Below are 23,186 nucleotides of genomic sequence, written 5' to 3'. Positions count from 1 at the left end.
GGGGTATTTATGCTCGATAGTAGGTTCATGCCTCTAGTTTTCTGGAAGAGTGACAATAATTTCTAAGATTGTAAATGTGCTGTTGCTACTAAGGAGAAAACAATAATGTTTTATCCAAGGGTAATTCTATTGTTTACTTTACACACATTGCTTAATGCGATAATCTGTTGCTTGCAACTTAATACTGGAAGGAGTTCGAACGGTAACCAGAAGGTGTATTATTAGTCATAGATGCAGTTGGATTACGGTCTATGTATTATGTTGTAATGTCCAAAGGAATCTCATAGTAATCATCTTGTCATGTATGATCGGTATCTATCAATTGACCAGTTGTAATTTGTTCACCCAGCATGTTATTTATCTTTATGGAGAGACATCTCTAGTGAAATATGGACCCCGGTCCTTTCTTTTACATTGATAAATTCAACCACTGCAATCCTGCTCTGTTTACTTACTGCAAGCTCTGTTCTCTTTAATTACTGCAAACATCTCCTTCCACTCGATACATTGAATCATTTGTGTTCAGCGAAACCAGTGAGATTGACAACCTCACTGTAAGTTGGAGCAAAGTATTTTGGTTGTGTTGTGTGTAGGTTCCACGTTGTTGCTGACGCCGGTAGTGCACCCTGCAACTAGTCAGCTAGCAACACTTTCAGAAGTTACGCATTTCTCCTATTGGTCGATTAAACCTTGGTTTTTTATTGAGGGAAAAACTTGCTGCTGTGCTCATCATACCTTCCTCTTGGGGTTCCCCAACAGTGTGAATTCTGCGTTACGACGAGCACCATCAGTATTTTCGAAAAACATTTTGAAGTTTGGTATTTAAAATTCGAATAGAATTTATACAAAATTTACATGATCTCCTCGAATTAATTCAAATAAAAGATTCTTAATTGCAATTGCGACCTTAGAGTATCTACTAAAAAATAGTACAAAAAAATCGACTATCATCTTTGGCTTAACCGAGCGTCAGAACAGGATACAACCATATACATCTAGAAAATGGTCACATATTTTTTGTGCATGTGTACGGTTAAAATCGTGTATGGTCGTGGACTAAATAGATTCAATGCATCATGAAAACCAACCAATGGTTGGATGGTTAGGAGGGCAGTGGCACCCCCAGTCCACCAGAGTTCAAATCCCAGATTTGACACTTTGGTGTCTCATAAAAAAAGGCGGAATATTCTTCAGTGGGTTCCCGTCAACAGCGAGGCGCCTGTGGTGACTTCGTCAATCTCAAGACCTGCCAGATCAGTTCTTCACGCAGTCTCTTGAAGGTGCTCATAGGGGTAGGGTGTGCGTGTGTGCGTTCATAGGGGTGAGTGTGTGCGCATATGTATGAGCGTTTTTGATTGTACTGTGTTTCGCAAAAAAAAAAAGATTCAATGCATCATTCCTAAGTATCATGGAAATATTAGATTGTAACGTGGCACTGATTGTGGTAAGAAATCAAACTAAATTTATGTCATGATTATCTTATCACGTGAATTTCCTAAAATACCCCTCAAAATACTACTCGTCCATAGGACGAGTAAATTGTACCGTAAAAAACTCTTAAAAGCGCACTGGTAGGCCCGGCAACTTTGCCTTCGTATTGAGAAATCAGGAGTTGCCATGCCCATCCAACCGTCGGTCTGAGATCGTGCGGCCCAAATCACTTCAAGCCGCGGGAAGTAAAATCTCACGTTCGCGCGATAGATTTTCACTTCTTTTCTTTCTAGCGTCACGCTTATGGAGACGGAGAGAGTACAAAAAAACAAAAAAGAACAAAAAAAAAGTATGTTACACGAGGGAGCGCCAAGCATGAATTCGCACTCATCAATGTCCCTAGAAAGTGGCACACATTTAGCGTTTCAGTTCTCGAAGAGACGGATGGGGGCGCGTGCATACGAAGACGAGGAGACGCACGCCCTGATTTTCCACAAGTATAAATGCTGGTGACTGGGCCTTATGAAAAGCATATGCACTTCCACCTATCTGACCTCCTTCCTCTCCAATCTCAAGCCCACAGCATCGCTCCTGTCCACCGCAATCATGTCTTTCGCCGGAGTATCCGTCGTTGCCAACCGCAAGCTGCTGCATCCGTTCTGCGCGCCGGCCATGCACCAAGGCACGGCCAGCGGCAGCGGGTATCATCTGCTTGTTTTCGAAGGTTACTCTTGTGCCAAAGACACGCCCAATGGAACGCACATCAGGGGTCGCTCTTTCAGAGCTGGAGGCTATCGTTGGGTTCTCGATTTTTTCCCGAATGGTCGTTGCTCCGAGAGCTCCGATTTTGTTTCCGTTTTTCTTGTCCTTGATCAGGATGTTGCACAGCCGGTCAACGTCCATCTGGAGTTCAGCTTCATTGTCGAGGTTGACAAGCAAGAGCCGCTCACATACGTGGAATCAAAACATGTGGATTTTCTAGCAGTGAGCCTTCTTGGGGTCGCCTTCGTTTCATAAACAAAGAAGCTTTCGCGAAATCGAAGCATATAAAGGATGATTGTTTTACCATCCGGTGTGATCTCATCATCGCTGACTCCCCTCCTGCATATATTGAGGTGCCACCCTCTAACATATGTCAGCATTTGAACCATCTCCTTGAAGCAAAGATAGGTGCTGATGTGACATTTGAGGTCGACGGTGAGACATTCCCCGCTCACCGTTGTCTGCTTGCAGCCCGTTCCGCCGTCTTTACGGCGGAGCTCTTTGGCCCCATGAAAGAGGCGGCTACGAATAGTGTCATACAGATACAAGACATGGAAGCAAAAGTTTTCAAGGCCTTGCTTGGTTTCGTTTACACCGACTCAATGCCCAAGATGGAGGTGGATGGGGGTATAGAAGAAGGGAGAGCTGAAGTTATGTGGCTGCAACACCTGTTTGTTGCATCGGATCGATATGATCTCCAACGGTTGAAGTCGATGTGCGAACAGAAGTTGTCAGAGCGCATAAATCTAAACTTGGTCTCCACCATTCTTGCTCTGGCTGTGCAGCACCATTGCTGCGGATTGAAGGATGCCTGCTTGGAGTTCCTCAAAGTCCAATCTGCTGCAGCTTGGAAAGAAGTTATGGCGACAAGTGAGTGGGAGCATATAGCTGCAACTTATCCTTCTGTTCTGAATGAGCTCATTACCAAGTTTGCTTCCAAATTAAGTGTAATCTCGTCGTAACTGTCATGTTTACTCTTTGCTGTACCCCAAGAGAGGTCGTGATCTGGTCAACTCGAACCTTGCTGATTAGCTTTTCTTAAAGAAAAAACCATAAATGTCCATGGATTTTATTTTCCACTCATTACCGTGTGCAGTTGGGCAAGTCGTGGCAAGCAAATTTCGTTCCAAGGGAGAGAAATAGATGAAATTACAGGGCTTTTAATATCGGCTGAGATTTCCGGTAATTGGACAGAAACTGGAAATTTCGTTCCCCTATGAGAGAAGTGTCTACCGGCCAAAAAAAATGATATCTCAATTGCTCTAGTTAAAATAGCGGGCTATTGTTTATAGCTACGGCGATTTTTGAGGCTACAAAAGGCTATAGCCAGGGTATAGCGCGCTAAGACCACATAGCCGATTTGCTAAATAATGGAGAAAAAATATTTTGTCAGCATATAATCGTATATAGTATATATACATCAATAATTCACATATGCATAAAATAGTAACATAGTCACATAAGAGATACACATAACCAAAACATAGTTCACATAATTCTGTCCAAAACATAGTTCGCGGATAGTTAAGGACATAGTTATCTCAAAATATTACAATATTATTAAGTAGCAGCAGTTCATGACATAGTGGTGTTCGTAAATTGGGCTGCTCCGAAAATTCTGGGTTAATTCTTTCGGGCCGTTGAGCAGGAAGATAGCCGCAATTGAGCTAAATGGGAGCTAAATAGCTATAATCCATTTTAGCATTTGAACGCTCTAGCCTTAGCCGCATGCCTCGCGAAAGGCTATAACCAAGGTATAGCGGGCTATTTTAAATAGAGCTCAATTTACATAATGGCATCCATTGCCATTGGATGAAGATCTTTTCATCCTTTTGAACTTACAAGACTCAGCTTTTAGATCAGATAGTTCTTAGTTTTGACTTAGAAATATTTTTTTCTCACATGATTAGGAAAAATCAAAAACCGGCACTTGATATTCTATAATGATTTCTAGTGTTTCTTTCTCTTTATTGGAATGATATCAATGTGATCATATATACTAGAGTTAATTAGGTATATATATCCATGGGAGTACAATAGAACTCAGATCACAAGAAATTAGAAATGCTTAGCAAACTATTCTTATATTGGACATGAAATTGACTGTCGCCGTAAATACGTGAGGACTACTACGTCCATACTAGGGCTATTACGTATTTCGAGGAGAAAGTTTAACTATAAATTTGGTTAATAAAATATGAGATATATGTCACAAAAATTATACCATTATATTCATATTCAAAAGAAGTTTTCAATAGTATAATTTTTGTGATATATATCTTATATTTTATTGACTAAATTAGTATCTAAAGTTTTATCTTGAAATACGTAATACCCATCTAAACCGATATGGAGGGAGTACCTCGCACGAGCATGCTGTCTAGGAAGTAGATCAGGTGAGCTGTTAGTGCTTAGTGGTAATTGTGGCGTGAGTTTAGGAATCAGCGGAGACATGCGAGTGCCAACTCCCTGTATAAATAGTCACTTTGAGTTAATAAAAAAATAACAGGTCGTGAGTGCTGACCAAAATAATGTAGTCCATGTGATACACCAAGGAGAGAATCAATAATGCTACACTTACGCAAATTTTATTACGAAATATTGTTACGGGATGAGGTGGACCAATTCGGTTGGAGCAAATCTTTTCGCTCCTGTGAGATTAGGAACTGAAGTCTCTCCAGGATCCTCCACGTCTGTCTGGGGATTCCGTAGAAACAATCCGTAAGTGTAGCATCCTTGGGGAGAGGATAGCTCGTTGCAAAGCCGGTTGGATTCGACCTTGGTGCATGTGTGTGGAGTTCCTCACCGTGAGTGTACTTGAGAAAGACAAAAGAGATTTGTGAGAATTCAGAGTGAGAGGTAGTAGAGAGGAAGAAGGGCTGAGTGATTCAGCCCCAACACATGACAAAGAGAGAAATTATTCGTTTTTCCCGTTCCCACAATCGAATGTAATGAGAAATGTATACTGCATAGATAGTCCCTGATACTTCTAAGCAATGGAATGGCTACGCGGACTAGCTAAAAATCTGCCGTGACCGAGGCGACCGAGACTTCTCGGTCCTGCCTCCACAAGCAACCTGTTGTCCGCCCACATCACCTACGCGTCGTCGTCGTTGCCCGGGGCGGGGTAGCGACGGTGGTAGAGGGTGCCGTACTGCCCGTCACACACCTTGACGAAGAGTCGCCAGCGCCCACGGTAGAGGAACTTCAAGAGAAACAGAGAGTCGTCGTTGCCCAAGGAGCAGTAGCAGAACATCATTAATATTTTATTAATTTTGACCAACAGAAAATAAAAGCATCCGATCTTCATGCCACAACGACATGCAAGATCCTCGATTGTCAACACGCCAATGTAGAAATTGAAAATACGAATAGCAACCAGATCATTTTTTCATCGCCTCTTTCTGGTCCAGCAAAGAGTTCGGAAAAGATGAGGAAGAGATTGCTTGTCCCCGCCATCCTACAACGATCGAGGTAGATGACGCCACTTACATGCTTGTCGGTGAATCTCGTCGTGGGGATGGAGAGATCGAAGGGGGAGAAATGGTGGCACGGTATCTGGCTGTGAGCCAAGCAGTCATAGGCGGTATAAATTCACGAGCTAGCGCCATTTCCGGGATTGCACGGATAGGGAGACGCATTTTTCCTTTTTGGCCGCGTGGTGTTTAGATAGCCAAAAAACGGTAAAATCATGGCCGACAAAAAATATACTTTAAAAAATGTGTGGACCAAAATTTAAAAACAGACTAGGCCGCCAAACTTCCAAATTTGGGTGAGAAACGGGGTATGATTGTGTTTCAGCTACAATCTCCGTGCGTATATGCTGCTGAAGCAGCAGTAGGATTGGAGGCCTGGAACAAAGACGCAACATTGGCCGGGTGGAAGTTTTACCTTATCAGGCATGCCTCCCTAAAGTAAAAGGTTTGAGAGAATTCCTTATTTGACACTACTCTCAAATATGATTCCTTATATGACACTAGAAAATTTTGACTTCCTTATTTGACACTTGGTGTAAATTTGGATGCCTTATATGACACTACGGTTCATTCTGTTAGATGGTTCCGTCAATTTAATTTCAGGCGGTCCAAAATACCCCTGACATAGTGGTGACCTGTTCAACAGTCCAATCCAAAACAAAAAAAATCCTGGCCCGATTGAACAATATAAGCAGACTAGCTATGTAACTCAGATCGGAAGGAATAAAGAAATTTTAGGAGGGCTGGAGCCTCTGCCAACTCGAGATTTTGTGTTCCCGTGCGTACGTGGCCTACTATTAGCTAGGAAAGCAATCTGGTCCAGAATAGCTACCTACAAGAATCTAGGAGACATCATTTAATGGAGGAATACTGAATGATCAAGAAGACTCTAAATTATATAGTGCCAATCCAGAAAATAAGAACACGCATGCAAAACAAAGAAACCATGCCATTCAGATTTCAAAACGGATTTACATAACCATCCTTTTAGGACGATGCAGATTCAGGAAGAGGCAAGTTGCCAATATGTTCCCTCAACTTCCCAAATTAATGGTGAACAAATACAGTACAAAAAAGAACTATGATAATCTGAAGTGAATAACCATACATGTTCATACTATGTCGGTTAGCACAGACGACGTGCCTTGAGTTGTAGTGTGTGGGGTTGCTGGTTTTAACGGTTTCCCCTGAATTAACCGTGTGTTGTATGGTTTTCGGTCTGGTTTCCTTATAAACTGGACCATTTTCCCTCTTCTATAATGCAATGCAAAGGCAGAGCTCCTGCCGTTCACAGTCAAAAATACTATGTCGGTTAACTATATATGAATAGCAATGATAAATTAAACCTTATTAATGCTTTGTTTGAAGCACTAAAAATTTGATTTGCTCATGGTTTTGAAGATCTAATTCAAGAATTTCTCGTCTTACAGCATTGGGGTGTTAGATCAATTAAAATTAAAATGCATAGCAGAAACGTGCCAATTGATTAACAGCTAGCCTGCAAACATCATGCTGCCAAGTGAATTTAAGTGACACGAATGCAACAGAAAGTTGTACTATAGTCTCCATCGAGCATGCCATTAATTGGATTGTGCATATACAGATAACTGGACACTATCTGTTCTTATGCTATTGTGGTCTGCTCATTTTCCCTTGTTCTCAGATTAAAGTAAACATCAAATTTAATATGATCAACTTGTACTGAACAAAATTTCTGGAAGTGTGAGATACCGGATCAATGGATGCAGACTTACCATGAGAGTGTCGAACCATATCCACCTGGCTAGCACTTTTTTGCAGGTTCCGATATAGCAAAATGTGGAGGTTGGGGAACATCACTGACCTCATTGTGGCTTGATCATGGCTGGATCGTGAAAGGAAAAGGTTGGGCTGCAGCCTCTCAGTTGGCGAGGACTCCAGATCAAGACAGTGGATACATGATGCACATGGACCGGTAGACAGCCTTGGATCCTTGAAGGAACACCAACGGACGGCGGTCGACGGAGTTTGTACACGGCCGTATGGGTTCATTCATGGACGGCCTTAAGCTCCATGCCATGGGGCGACCGCTGCCTACTTCAGAATCCCCAGCGCGGCAGGCCAACACCTATGCGGTATGGTTGGCGTAGAGATCAGGGATGTGGAAGATGGCGAACAGGGAAAGGGGGAGAGCAAGGGCCGCGATACCTGCTGCCGGCATGCCGGGGAGGGGAGCGCCGAAGCGAGCCGTCAGCTGCGGGAGTCCCTCCTAGGGTTAGAAACGCGGCCACGCACCGTAGGGAAATTGGGGATGGAGCCATCGGGAGTTCAGACACAAGACACAAGTACAGACCAATACCTATTTTGCATCCCCTCCAAAGCGGTAGCTCCACCACCGACGTACGGCCCAGCAAAAAATCGCCGCCTGCTGTGTTCCAAGAGGGCGCCTACGTCCAACCGTCCAGGTCCACGCCGTCGCCGCCCGAGCTTGACGTCGGCGGCGGCGGCCAGTTCGAGGGCACCTCGCAGGCCCTGCGACGAGGGTCGCTCCCGTTCGGTGCGATGGCGGCGCCGAACGAAGAGGAGATCCACGAGATGATCACCTCCGGCTCCATGGCCGCCGCTGCGAGTCCGGGGTTCTTCATGGCCGCCGCCGCTGCGTGCCCGGGGTTCTTCACGCAAGAGGAGGCGAGGGCGACGGCAGCTGTGGCGGCGCGCAACGAGCATCGGGAGGATGTTGCCGACTGAAGCCAAGCCGTCGAAGAAGAAGACGAGGAAGAAGAAGAGCCAACTCAAGCCGCCGCCAACCTGTCGAAGGGGAAGAAGAAGAGGAAGAAGGACTCGCCGCCTGCCGAACCGCGTATCAAATGGACGCCGAAGGAAGAGGAGTGCCTCGCCGAAGCATGGATGACCGTGTCCACGAACGGCATAATCGGGGCCAATCAGTCGTTCGACACATATTGGCTTCGAGTGAGGCAGGCGTACGAGTCCCTCCGATCACCGATCTGTGGCTGATCCTTTTGCTCCTTTTGCCGATCAACTGGCCGTACTTGTAGCGCGGGACGGCGCTTTGTTTGAATTTAAACTATGTCCACCGAACTCCAGGTGGACGACTGGAAATACGGTACTCCCCACGACTTAATTTCGTCCAATCCGACCCGGATTTGGATGTGGGGAGCGCCAACGAGTGGGGATGCTCTTAGCTCGTACGTTCGTCTATAGCTTACATGCGCGTCCTGCCGGAGTTGTACCATAGACATCTTGGGGCAAATTGGCGTTCAATCATCGATCAACCATGCATGACTGAACACATCACGGTACAACGACGTTTGTCTTGTAAACAATTCTGGTAACACTATGCACCAGGGGTAAAAGTGTCTTTGTAGGTCTCCAATTGACACCGTTAGCCCTAAAAATGTACTAGAGTGTCAAATAAGGCATCAAAATTAACACCAAGTGTCAAATAAGGAAGTCAAAAATTTCCAGTGTCATATAAGAATCATATTTAAGAGTAGTGTTAAATAAGGAATTCTCTCAAGGTTAAAACGGAGATTTCCTTGCTCCAAGTACAATCTCACTTATGTTCAAAAATTAAAAGTACAATGTCACTAAGACGGTTTTCTCTCGTTGCTCAATTAGCTTGCATGAGCATCCTCCGAATTGGATCTGAATTGCATCCTCCAACGATTCCTGAGTAGCTATATCAGGAGTTAATCTTATAGAACACGCAGTTGCAGGAATGGTCGTGCCTTTTTGATAATTTTTTTTGCATGTTTTCATGCTTGCATTTACTAACTCTAATACTTTAAAACTTCTGAATGTCTGAAAAGTACCAATACCAATACCAATGTGTCACATGTTAGATGATTTAGGCTGGCCATAGTGGGTAGTATCATATGGTAGTATCATGTATATGGTACTTTTGTATGATACTAGATCCATAATGCATAGTATCATAGACTAGTATTATAGTTTTGCTATATTAAGTGATTTGTAGAATTCCAATACAAATTTGTGTACAAGATTTATTTGATACTAACTTTTTTCGTGATGTGCGCTATGATACAGTATCTACCTATGATACTTCAATTTTCTCTCCCATCCATAATTACCTGCCACATCAGCATTTTTGGTGGGGCTATGATGCATGATACTAGCTATGATACTAGCACTATGACTAACCTTATTAGACGATGGGGTTTTCAGTATAATTCAGTATGTTTTACTACCACCTAATTGTGACCCTTTGTTAGGTTTTACCCTGCCTCTTAAATTCTTCTCACATTTAACCATTCTTTGTGACATATATTGTGACTACTTTTATACTCCATCCGCTCCAAAATAATTTGTTCAAATTTTGTACTCCCTCCGGCCCGATTTACTTGATGTGGCCCATGTAGAATGATAGTTTTGTGAAAACCCCCTCACAGATTTAGTTCCTCTCAACCGTGGTCCTTAGTTCAAAATTCTTGATCCCGATAGTCCCATCCCACGCCGGAGCTCCATCCCCGTCCCGCACCGGAGCTGGGGCGCTCAATGTCGATGGTAGTCAGCAGCCCCACCGTCCATTCGCGACCGCTCAGGAGCATAGGAGGCGGGGCCTCCAGGAGCAGAGGGTGCGGGGCGGAGGCGGGCCTCTAGGAGAGGAGGAGGCGGGGCGGAGATGGGGCCTCCAGGAGCAGAGGAGGCGGGGCGGAGGCAAGGCGACCTCCCCCCCCCCCCCCCCACAACTCCTCCTTGGCCTCTTTGCCAGCATTTAGTTTCAGTTAAGCTCAGCTCACACACCACCAGATCAAGAAAATTCACACAGGTCTGCAAAAATAATTCATAAAAGTAGTCACAACCCTGACCGAACCATGCGAAGATCGATCCATGGAAAATGTGAAATCTGATTTAATTCTGAAATGACATGTATCTTGCGTCAACAATGTTCTTCTGAGTTAAGCGAAGACATTTGGTTATGTATGTAAGCTATATCATGAATGGAAGATTAAAATACTGCAGGAGACCATCCATATTTCCACAGTAGTGGTGAATGAGGTGAAACAACATGATATAAGCCAGGTTTATCAAACAAATCTGATTAAGCAGAATGACGCCGTTTAACTGTCAGTGTCAGATCAACTGAAGAACCATAAGGGATACAGACTATTGACATTGTAGCATGTATAGATGTCCCACATAATTATCTTGTCCGTAGATGGCTGAGCTATCAGTGCTTCATCCTACAAAATGGCAGAGCATTCCTTGTAGAAAACCACTTCCCAGCGTAAATCCAGTGAACAGGTAAATAACAAAAACGTGCACCTATGTTTCAGCATATATGTAAGGATCATCAATCACAAGGTGTAAAAGCACTAGACAGATGAAATTTGCTTGGAATAAACTTAATTAAGCCTAAGATATGAGCTACTCAAATGCTAGACAGCCAAATCAACGCGAGTTTGAACAGTAGCTGCTTTCACCCTTTACTTGTGGAGCTCAAGATCACTTTGGACAAGAAATTTATCACTAAAGACCAATGGTAAGGAAATCGGTAATCGTTAACTGCTCGGTCGGCTTGGGAGTAGCGATTAATCGGAATTCGGACGATTAACTAATTTAATCGGTCGGCTGTTAATCGGTGTAATCTACACAAATTAGCACGTAAAAACAGTTTATGTAAGAAAAATAATAGTATATGAGCCTCTATATGTCTGGCCCTACTTCTCTAGAGCCTAAAATCCCAGAAAAAATATGTATGCTTCTCCACCGTGACCTAATCTTCAAGGTCACGAGCGAATTAGGATCCACTAGTCGAAGCCGCGTTTCTTTCCACTTCTTATCCTCTCACCTCTGAAGTTTATCTTCTCCCACCACCTACCTAGGGTATGACCCCTCTTACACCTCAACCACCTAACCTATCGATGGCGCCCTTGAGCTCCTGCACGATCTACTCAAGGTGGTCGAGCTCCTGTATCTAGGCAACTCAGATTAACTGGTCTGGGAGGGCAAGGAACTAGTTGGCGACAATGGAATTCGAGCTGTTAGAGGCTGCAATCAAGCGGGAGCTTTGTAAAACCTACTTTATTGGGGAGGGGTAGCGCATGTACTAGCTATATGCATTGAAAAGTTTCTAACTTTTTTGACCAAGTGCAGTAGTTAATCGGGAACATACCTAGTAATTGGAAGGATTAACACAAGAGATTAATGGTAATCGACACGGTCAGGCTCCTAGTAGCGATTAATCGGCCTAGTAATCGCTGAATCGGCCTAGTTGAAATACCCAAAATACAAGGGACACACACTTGCACATTCATTACTGATATTTTTTGTTCCTTTTGATGCATTACTGGTATTTTTTTGTTCCTTTTGGTGCAGGTACAACAAGAGGAGATGGACCTCGATCTAAACTTGCCTCCACAAGTTGTGATTTATTTGGATCTTAAATTTAATCCACATGAGGAAGAGGAAGAGGAAGAAGATGTACAAATACTCGAAGCCGAAGATGTACACATGCCCGAAGCCGAAGATGTACAAATACCTGTTGCGCATGCACACCGTAGAGAGCTTCCTGATAGTCACAGATTCACGGCATACATTGCATTGAAAGCTCTTCGCAATGACATGTCAATTGAAAAGGCAGATAACGAATTTGTAGCTACTCTTCTGAAAACAAGTCTCAGCACAATATAAAGAATATGGAAAAAGGCACGAGAACAAGAGATAAAGGAGCTAGAGGTTGATGTGTCAAATCAAAAGAAGGGGCGGTATGGACGGAAGAGAGCAGATCTTGGTTTGTCAAGGATGCTTTCCATTCCTCTAAACAAAAGGTCGACATTGAGGGCGCTCGCAAGGAAATTGGGTGTCGCTTATGCCACCTTGCAGAGAAGGTTTCAATGGGGTAAAATAAGACGACATAAAAGTACCCTCAAACCAGCATTGAAACCAGAAAACAAGATTGCTAGACTCAAATTTTGCACTTCAATGATCGATCAAACAACATTATGAGAGGCAGAACCATCGTTTCTTAGTATGGAGAACATAGTTTATATAGATGAAAAATGGTTCGACATGACAAAGAGGAGCAGAAAATACTATCTACTGCCGGAATAACAAGACCCCGTGCGAACTATTCACAACAAGAACATTATAGGAAAAGTTATGGTCTTAACTGCAGTGGCCAAACCCCGGTACAATGAGCAAAAAAAAGTCACGTTTGATGGAAAAATCGGAATCTGGGCATTAATTTGTTGAAGAAACTGCAGCCTAGTACAACTCCAAAAATAGATTGAAAGGAACGATGGAACTAAAGACCATCATAGTTACTAGAAACGTAATGAGGGAATTCCTTTGTGAAAAGGTAATTTCAGCAATTGCATATCTATGGCCGGACAATGAGGGAACCATCTTTATCCAGCAAGACAGTGCATGAACGCACGTTCTTCCAAATGATCCAATTTTCTAGCTGTTGTCAAAGAATCTGGACGGGACATTAAGTTGCTGCAACAGCCTCCAAACTCACCTGACTTGAATGTCCTGGATCTTGGCTTTTTCAGCTCCATACAATCCCTGACAGTATGCACCTACCACACTAAAGGAATTAACTGAGTCGGTTGAACAATACTTTGATGGTTATGATGTGGACACACTGGTTAGAGTGTTCATAACCCTTCAGTATGTCATCATCGAGGTGATGAAAGTTGAAGGAGATAACACATACGATATAAAACATATAGGAAAAGTGAAGCTACAAAAAGAGGGAATCTACCAATGATTCTAGCATTTGACGGTACATATTATCGGAAAAGCTTGGAGATTATAGCAAATCATGCGGCAACATTGGATTAATTGAACAAGAAAGAGGAGGAACCGAAAAAGGATAACAAGATGAAGGAGCGCAATATGAAGAGAAAAGCACGCTGGACGGGCCCCGAGTCATTATGGATAATGAGACAATGATTCCAGGAAGTGCATATGCGACATGGTTAGATGATCCTGTAGGGATTCGTAGCATAGAAAATTAAAAGTTTCCTACCGCAAGAACGAATAACAAGCCAAGATCTAATCTAGTAGATGGTAGCAACAAGGTGAAGATCAACATACCCTCGAAGATCGCTAAGCGTTAATGAGATAAATCTCGTGGTGGATGTAGTCGATCAGTTGCCACTTTCAAAAGCGGCGTAGAAGATCTTGATGGTGCCACAATCGGGCAGCACCTCCGCACTCGATCACACGTACGGTGTTGATGGCGACGTCCTTCTCCCCGTTCCAGTGGGTAGCGGATGTAGTAGATCCTCCTCGGAATCCCGCCAGCACGATGGCATGGTGACGGTGGTGGTGGAGATCTCCGGCAGCGCTTCGCCGTAAGCACCACGGGAGAGGATAGAGGAGGGGAGTGGCTAGGGTTTGGGAGAGGGGCACTTGGGCGCCGGCCTTGGGTGCCCTTTGGTGGTGCGGCTCAAGAGGTGGCCAGCCCTCTCCCTCTCTGTCGAGGGTACTCCTCGGCAATGCCCTCCGTTTGGGGCTTAGGGTTGATGGAATCTTGTAGGCTGACACTAGACATCGGTTAACAGACAAGCGGGGAGAGCGATTTACCCAGGTTCGGGGCCCTCGATGAGGTTAAACCCTTACGTCCAGCCTGTCTGATCTTGATTATGAAAATATCGGGTAACAATGGGGTGCCGAAGGTTTTGGCTGCGATCTCGTCGAGAGGCTAAGTTCTACGTGGACCTAGCTCTAGACTTGCGGTGGCTAAAGTTGCTAAGATTGATTGTGTTTCTCGGCAGCCCCTCTCCTGGCCCTTATATTGGGGGCCAGGTCTCAAGAGATCTGTCCGATTACGGCTAGGTTACAAAAGACCCTAGCTCTAAACTTTCCTTGTTCGATTCCTCTTCGTCTTGTTTTTCAAGGAATCTTCTTCGGCACCGACGTAGTGGCCCACCTTGCCATCGGGTGTCTTCATGGGCCTCCAGTTGGGCCGTACAGGATAGGGCAATAACAGTTACCCGAAGGGTAATGCCCATGTCAGTAGCCCCCGAGTGTCTAGCCGAAGATATTTCGGGTAGAGACTAAAGCACACCTCAACCGAATGTTCTTCTCTATTGATAATTCTTGTTCTCCTTGTAACAGCATTATCTCCTTTTATCGGGTGCGCGTCCAGCGCTCCCGATGGGAGTAGCCCCCGAGTCTAGGTACGGATGCTTGCAATCCGTGCGTAGACTCAAGTTGTGCCACTCGAATGTTTTCTTCTGCCGAAGCTTTCTGCAAGTCTTCATAGGTCATCCGATACATTTGCATCGGGGCTTCAATAGTTTAAGCAAGGTTTAATGCGTAAAGGATATTGAGTAACGTGCCAAACTTTGCTGGTTAACTGCCGATGGCAAAACAACGTTACCCTACACAGAATCAAGTCCCCAGGCATGATCCTGGAGTGCAAAAAAGTTTGTCGGTGCGCGTCCATCGCTCCCGATGGGAGTAGCCCCCGAGTCTGAGCGCGGGCGCTTGCGACCGAGTGCAGACTCGAGCTGAACGATTCGATCTTCAAGTTCAAACTTATCGGGTGCGCGTCCAGCGCTGCCGATGGGAGTAGCCCCCGAGTCTAGGTGCGGATCTTTGCAACCGTGCATAGACTCAAGTTGATCCACTCAATGATTTCAATATTTATTCGGATGCTTCAATTAGAGTCGACACGTTCCATGACATCACTGATTACGTCACCATTGCTATGGTTTGATTGACAAGATGTGACCTGACGGGCCCACCCTAGTTCTACGCGGGCAGTTTTTAGGAAATGACCAGTGCATGCGCATTAACCGAGGCGCCTCCTTGATTTCCGCACATCGTGGGAATAACGGGCCGCCGGTTCCGTTCTCATTAGAGCGACACGTGTACGACTAGATCTCGTCCACCTCCCACGATGGCTTTGGAGTTATGGCCACGATTTCCCATCAGTCTCATGATATAAATAAGGGGCCTTCCCATTGTTTTTTACTTTTTACGCTTCCACACTGCTCATCTCCTTCCCCAGCCTTTCTTTTCACCTCTGCTCCTTCTCTCAAGAGCTCCGGACGCCAAGGGCAAGAAGAAGAACACCAGTGCATTAGGCGCAACCAAGGTCAGCCGCGATTGGGGCGCCTCCACCATTTCCAACCGCGAGGCGAACAAGCTGCGCACCCTCGGCCTCATCTCTTCATCCGACAACGACATTCGTCTTTCAGGTCCATCTTCTCGCCCAAAGCCTCCCAAGGGATTCACTGTTATGTTCGTCGCCTTCCTGTTTCGTGTGCTTTCTCTTCCTGCCCACGAATTTCTTCGTTCCCTTTTGTTTTTCTACGGGATCCAGCTCTGGCAGCTGACCCCAAATTCCATTCTCCATCTCTCCGTTTTCATCACTGTTTGTGAAGCTTTCCTCGGCATTGATCCCCATTGGGGTCTATGGAGGAAAATCTTCTATGTCAAGCGCCACAATGACAACAGTGGCCCTCCCGTTGTTGGTGGCGTTGGTTTTTTTTTGTTAGAAAGGAGGTTCATTACTTCAACTTCCCGATGAAAGAATCTGTCCACGGCTGGCGTCATAAATGGTTCTACCTGCGAGATATCCCAGCATCTGGGTGGCACTCCAACCTTCCGCCATTTGAGGACGTTCTGGTGGCCCAGCCGAAGAAATCCTGGCGGAACATCCTGTCTCCCGAAGAAAACGCCATAGCTGACAAGCTGTTCGAACAGGTTGTAGACCTGAAGAACACTGGAGGCTTAACGATGTGCGGCACTGAGGTAGTCTCAGTGTTCCTAAAATGTCGGGTGCAACCGCTGATGTCCCGGCCCCACCAGTTGTGGATGTATATCGGCAAGGACAACAAGTCGAGAGTCAACTCAGTCGACCTGTCGGATGACGAGCTTCGTGACGAGGTGCGTCGTCTTACTTGCTTCCATATGATCTCAAGCATCTTCCGGCCGAGGTAACCTCTACTGCATTTGCTTTGATTGCCATTATTATTCCGTCCTCAGATCTTCTAATAATTTTTCACCTGTCGATAGGCCTCCACCGTGGCTCAATGATATGCTCCCACACCCGAAAGTGGTGTAGAACTAGAGGATGACGATGATGACTCCGAGGAGACCGAGGATGCTCCGCACGTTCTTGAGGACAGCGACGTCCGAGGACGATGTTCTTACCAGGAGCAAGCGGTGCAGGAGGATAAATGAGGACCTGATCACAACTGTTGAATCGAGTCCTGGCGGACAAGATGATGATGCCGACGAAACTGCATCGCCTCCCCCTGCTGCGAACAGTTCGACAGGTTTTTTTGCTGCCGAGGATGACTTAGACCTGTGAGTATCTATTTTTCTCTTCGTAACTAGCTTTCTTTATTCTGCATGATGAACGCCCTTGATTTTCATGCAGTTCTGACGATGAAGACGATGTTCCTCTCGCAAAGAGGGCTAAGTTATTCTCCGAGAAATCCGAGTCAGCCAAGGAATCGAATTCTTCGCCTGCCGAACCGACGCCGCCCTCAAGGACGGCCCTGGTGAAGATTCCGGTGTCGAAGGTCATTCCTTCTGGCAACGCCCCCGTTTCACCAGCTGCCCGTGACCATGTAAGCGATTTATTTAACTTGGCTTTCTTCTTTTATGGTGGATTTCCATATTAGACTGAGGTTTCTTGACCTTTGCCTTGCAGCCAATTTATGCCACAGTTGACGCTTGATACGCGTACAACACGCGTTCCGTTGGGAACCCCAAGAGGAAGGTGTGATGCGTACAACAGCAAGTTTTCCCTCAGTAAGAAACCAAGGTTATCGAACCAGTAGGAGTCAAGAAGCATGTGAAGGTTGATGGTGGCAGAGTGTAGTGCGGCACAACACCAGGGATTCCGGCACCAACGTGGAACCTGCACAACACAATCAAAGTACTTTGCCCCAACGTAACAGTGAGGTTGTCAATCTCACCGGCTTGCTGTAACAAAGGATTAAATGTATAGTGTGGAAGATGATGGTTGCGAAGAACAGTAAGAACAAGTATTGCAGTAGATTGTATTCGATGTAAAAGAATGGACCGGGGTCCACAGTTCACTAGTGGTGTCTCTCCAATAAGAAATAGCATGTTGGGTGAACAAATTACAGTTGGGCAATTGACAAATAAAGAGGGCATGACAATGCACATACATATTATGATGAGTAGTGTGAAATTCAATTGGGCATTACGACAAATTACATAGACCGCTATCCAGCATGCATCTATGCCTAAAAAGTCCACCTTCGGGTTAGCATCCGCACCCCTACCAGTATTAAGTTGCAAACAACATACAATTGCATTAAGTATGGTGCGTAATGTAATCAACACAAATATCCTTAGACAAAGCATTGATGTTTTATCCCTAGTGGCAACAGCACATCCACAACCTTAGAACTTTCTGTCATTGTCCCAGATTAAATGGAGGCATGAACCCACTATCGAGCATAAATACTCCCTCTTGGAGTTACAAGTATCAACTTGGCCAGAGCCTCTACTAGCAACGGAGAGCATGCAAGATCATAAACAACACATAAATGATAGATTGATAATCAACATAACATAGTATTCCATATTCATCGGATCCCAACAAACGCAACATGTAGCATTACAAATAGATGATCTTGATCATGATAGGCAGCTCACAAGATCTAACAATGATAGCACAATGAGGAGAAGACAACCATCTAGCTACTGCTATGGACCCATAGTCCAGGGGTGAACTACTCACACATCACTCCGGAGGCGATCATGGCGATGAAGAGTCCTCCGGGAGATGATTCCCCTCTCCGGCAGGGTGCCGGAGGCGATCTCCTGAATCCCCCGAGATGGGATTGGCGGCGGCGGCGTCTCTGGAAGTTTTTCCGTATCGTGGCTCTCGGTACTGGGGTTTTCTCGACGAAGGCTTTAAGTAGGCGGAAGGGTAGGTTTAGGGGCGTCACGAGGGGCCCACACAACAGGGCGGTGCGGGCCCCCCTTGGGCCGCGCGCCCTAGTGTGGCGGCGCCTCGTCGCCCCACTTCGTATCTCCTTCGGTCTTCTGGAAGCTTCGTGGAAAAATAAGACCCTGGGCGTTGATTTCGTCCAATTCCGAGAATATTTCCTTTGTAGGATTTCTGAAACCAAAAACAGTAGAAAACAACAAGCTGGCTCTTCGGCATCTTGTCAATAGGTTAGTGCCGGAAAATGCATAAATATGACATAAAGTGTGTATAAAACATGTGAGTATCATCAATAAAGTAGCATGGAACATAAGAAATTATAGATACGTTTGAGACGTATCAAGCATCCGCAAGCTTAGTTCGTACTCGTCCTCGAGTAGGTAAACGATAACAAAGATAATTTCTGAAGTGACATGCTATCATAATCTGATCAATACTATTGTAAAGCATATGAGATGAGATCAAATTATTCAAAGCAAATATCTATATTGATATAAGAGATGATAATGCAAGAGTTAAACAAGCTAGAAGTTTTCATGAACTATTGCTTTAAAGATATGAAACCGTACAAAGTTCATTAAAGATGTTTTAAGTATCCAGCGTAGCAGTTCTATCCTTCATTCCAAGCATCAAGTAAATTTTCACAACATAAGAAGGATTCAGTCAAGTAAAAATAAACATGAACGTCATGAATCAACTGTTTCGAAGTCTACTCAACCTGTGAGCGCAAGCATTTGGTATCGGCACCAGGATGTTGTGGCATAAAGAACGTTAATGCGGGTTTGGAAGGCCAAATGGAAGAAAGTCTTACAAAGCTATAAGTGATTATTAGACAAGAGGAAGTATTATAATCGAAGCTATGCAAGGAGTAGTGATTGCCATGCAACGGATGCACATAGAGCTATATGTGTATGAAAGCTCTCCAATGGAACTAGTGGGGGTGCATCCAACTTGGTTGCTCACGAAGACCTAGAGCACTTTTGAGGAGACTCATCATTGGAATATACAACCCAAGTTCTATAGTGTAAATTCCCAACATAGTTATACTAGTAAAACATGAAAACTCTCTCATATGGAGGGTAGGTGCTAAACATGAGCACAAATGATGACTATGAATACTGAAGGTGCTAAAACATGAGCACAAGTGTGGATAAAAGATAGTAATGCTGCCCCTTTTTCTTTCTCTCTTTTTTTTCCTTTTTTTCCTTTTTCTTTTTTCTCGTTTCTCTTTTCTTTCTTTCTTTTCTTTTTCTCTTTTTGATGGCCTACATGGCTCTTTTCACTTTTATTAGGGGCAACATCCTAATATGACAACACACTTTTTGGTACAAATAACTCATAATGAATAAAACATGATGTATAAAACTGTATGCCTCTTCCAGTGTAGCAGGATGTGCAATGATCTAGCGTAACATGGGTAAACCTCACATCAGCTGTATAGAATCATGCAAAGCAATATATAAGTAATAAATGACAACAAGTCATGTAATGTAAAATGGAAGTTGCATGCACTACAAGAAAATTTCTGATAGACAACGTCTTAAAATCGTCCGCTAAGGGGTATTTTCGTCGCCTATGGGCCTAACCGACGATATGGGTTCTGTTGTCGAAACTGCGTCAGGCAAAGTCCTACGATGATTTTTTCGGTCCGTCGCGCTTGGGCGCCCTTCCGCCACGGAAAATCGGACCGTTGCAGAAGTGTTTCCGGGAGCCCGTTGACTGCCGACGTCATGCAAGGCGACACGTGGTAGACGCCGGTAGCCGGCGGTTAACGGCGTTAACCGCCGAAACCCCGTGGTAGATGGTAGGCCCACACTAGGCACTGCCACGTCTTAAGCGGGCCGGCCCATTAAGTTTGCGGGCCGGGCCGGCTGACTTAGTTTGACCGGTCAACTATATAGGCGAGGCTGGTCCATTAGTTACGTGGGCCGGGCCTAACCTCTAAGGTTGGTCGGTCAAAAGATTAATGGGCCCGCCCACTAAGCATGTGGGCCGGGCCGAATGCACTCGTTTGACCGGTCAACAGGCAAAAGGGCCGGCCCACAAAACATGTGGGACCCACTTACCTGTTATCGGGCCGGCCCATTTACCAAGTGGGGTCCACCTTAAAGCAAGTGGGCCGGCCCAAGAAGTTATTGGGCCGGCCCAATTAGCATGTGGGTCCCACTTTCCTGCTATCGGGCCGGCCCATTTAGTATGTGGGTCCACATTAGATCAAATGGGCCGGGCCAAAAGCACAGGTGGGTCCCACTTTCCTGTTAAAGGGCCGGCCCATTTAGTATGTGGGGTCCACCATATAGCAAGTGGGCCGGCCCAACAAGATAGTGGGCCGGGCCAAAAGCACGAGTGGGTCCCACTTTCTGTTAAAGGGTCGGCCATTTAGTATGTGGGGTCCACCATATAGCAAGTGGGCGGCCCAACACGCAAGTGGGCCGGGCCAAAAACACGAGTGGGTCCCACTTTCCTGTTAAAGGGCCGGCCCATTTAGTATGTGGGGTCCACCATGTAGAAAGTGGGCCGGCCCAACAAGATAGTGGGCCGGGCCAAAAGCACAGGTGGGTCCCACTTTCCTGTTAAAGGGCCGGCCCATTTAGAACGTAGGGTCCACCATATAGCAAGTGGGCCGGCCCAACAAGATAGTGGGCCGGGCCAAAAGCACGAGTGGGTCCCACTTTCCTCTTAAAGGGTCGGCCCATTTAGTATGTGGGGTCCACCACAAAAGCAATTGGGCTGGTCCAACTAGTTAGTGGGCCGGCCCAGTAGTTTGTGGGGTCCACCTTATAGTAAGTGGGCCGGCCCAATTAGTGTGTGGGGTCCACCATAAATCAAGTGGGCTGGCCCAATAAGTAAGTGGGCCAGCCCGTTTAGTTGATGTTTATATGCCGGCATAATAGGCGCTTTAGGATTTTGCGGGCCGGCACATATGTGATTTCACTTAATTGGGCCGTTTAAGGGATGGGAATTCGTGATTTAGATAGTTAGAATATTTACGCAGCATTGATTTCTGTCGGATAGCCTCACTTACCACAAGCACCAAAGAAAAAATGCGCGAAAGAACTATAAAAACTAACTAAATATTACATCAGCTGCAAGGCTTTGAAAAAATATTACGGAACCCGGACGAAATTGAATGGTAATTAAACCTAGCAATAAAATGAAGCGATCCGGCAATCTTTTAAGTTGTCCATGCAGCACCTTTATCTGAAACAAAGACATTACAAGTTAAGACAGCAACAATGGAAAGGCAAATACACTACAATATTGTTTGCCAAAGAATTTGGAAGTCATCATTTCGTCGTTATAACAAGATCATTGTAATGCGCACAATAAGCAAACAAAGAGTGCATGCCGCATACCAACAGCCAATATAACAGAGCATGTTAGAATGAAACAGCGAGACTTACTACTGTCGAGTCCCATGCAAACCAACATGTTCGGGGAGTACAAAATTGGCATGAACAACATAGTAGCGATGCTATAAATTTTGTAACAACGGCGAGCAAGATGAAGTTATGATGGCTACATCTACGAAGCGGGGAATGTAAACCAAACATAGTAGCGAGACTATAAATTTTGTAACAACGGCTGAGCAAGATGAAGTTACGATGGCAAAAGCTAAAGAGGAGGGAATGTGAACCAACATGTGCCAAGTGCAATTACTTCATTTTGGCCGTGAACTAAATAATACTCCTGAACTTATAGTGAAGGGGATGCAAATCAAGATGTTTCGGGATATAAACATGTAATGAGCAACACATAGAGGATAGTTAATGCTGGAGCTTAGGATGGACCAGATACAGAATATAGTGGGATCACTCGTGAACTTGTATAAGAGGGAATGCAAACCAATATGTTCAGCATTCCATATGTGAGCGTCATGCCAAGTCGGAGAAACAAGTCAATAATGCAGCTTTTGAAGAACAAGATGGCACGCAAAATTATTATCTAGTAATATGACAAGTTTATTTGTACTACAGGCTAGATAGCAGAGTGATAGCATGCCAAACTAAGTCCTTACTTTGTTAGCTTACAATGAAGTAGATACAAACCAATGGCATCACCTGTAGTACAGGAAATGCAAGCCAACATGTTCATGGAGTAAAAAATTGGCACAAACAACATAGTAGCAGGCCATAATTTTTGTAACAACGACTGAGCAAGATAAAGTTATGATGGCTAGATCTACGGAAGCGAGGCAATGTAAACCAAATATAGAAGTTACGATGCCAAAAGCTATAGAGCGGGGAATGCGAACCAACATGTGCAATTACTTAAAATTGGCCATGAACTAAATAATAGCGAGGATGTTACTATAATACCTATAATTTTTGTAACAACGGTCGAGCAAGATAGAAGTTATGATGGCTACATCTACGGAGCAGGGAATGCAAACCAAAATGTTCAATCGCTTAAAGTTAGCAATGAACTAGAAAATAGCAAGGTGTTACGGTCATAGCTAGGAATGAACTAAAAGAACTTCGGACAAACAAGCATACGAACCCGGAACATGGCGCTAAAACAAGGGACTTACATTAGGAGAAGCACTGCTGTGGAGTCACGGCAGATCTTCTCGGGGTTGATAGATCCGGTGATGAAGTACGCAA

The 23,186-nt window shown here is 44.9% G+C and overlaps 1 pseudogene; it reads left to right on the top strand.

Annotated features, from left to right (window-relative positions):
- Positions 1-2,037: 2,037 nt before the first annotated feature.
- On the top strand, positions 2,038-16,646 carry LOC124650669 (annotated as a pseudogene).
- The last annotated feature ends 6,540 nt before the right edge of the window (positions 16,647-23,186 follow it).

This window comes from Lolium rigidum, chromosome 1, assembly GCF_022539505.1.
Source record: "Lolium rigidum isolate FL_2022 chromosome 1, APGP_CSIRO_Lrig_0.1, whole genome shotgun sequence".
NCBI lineage: Eukaryota > Viridiplantae > Streptophyta > Magnoliopsida > Poales > Poaceae > Lolium > Lolium rigidum.
The sequence above is the reverse complement of the archived record's forward strand: the minus strand, read 5'-3'. Positions and strand labels throughout refer to the sequence as shown.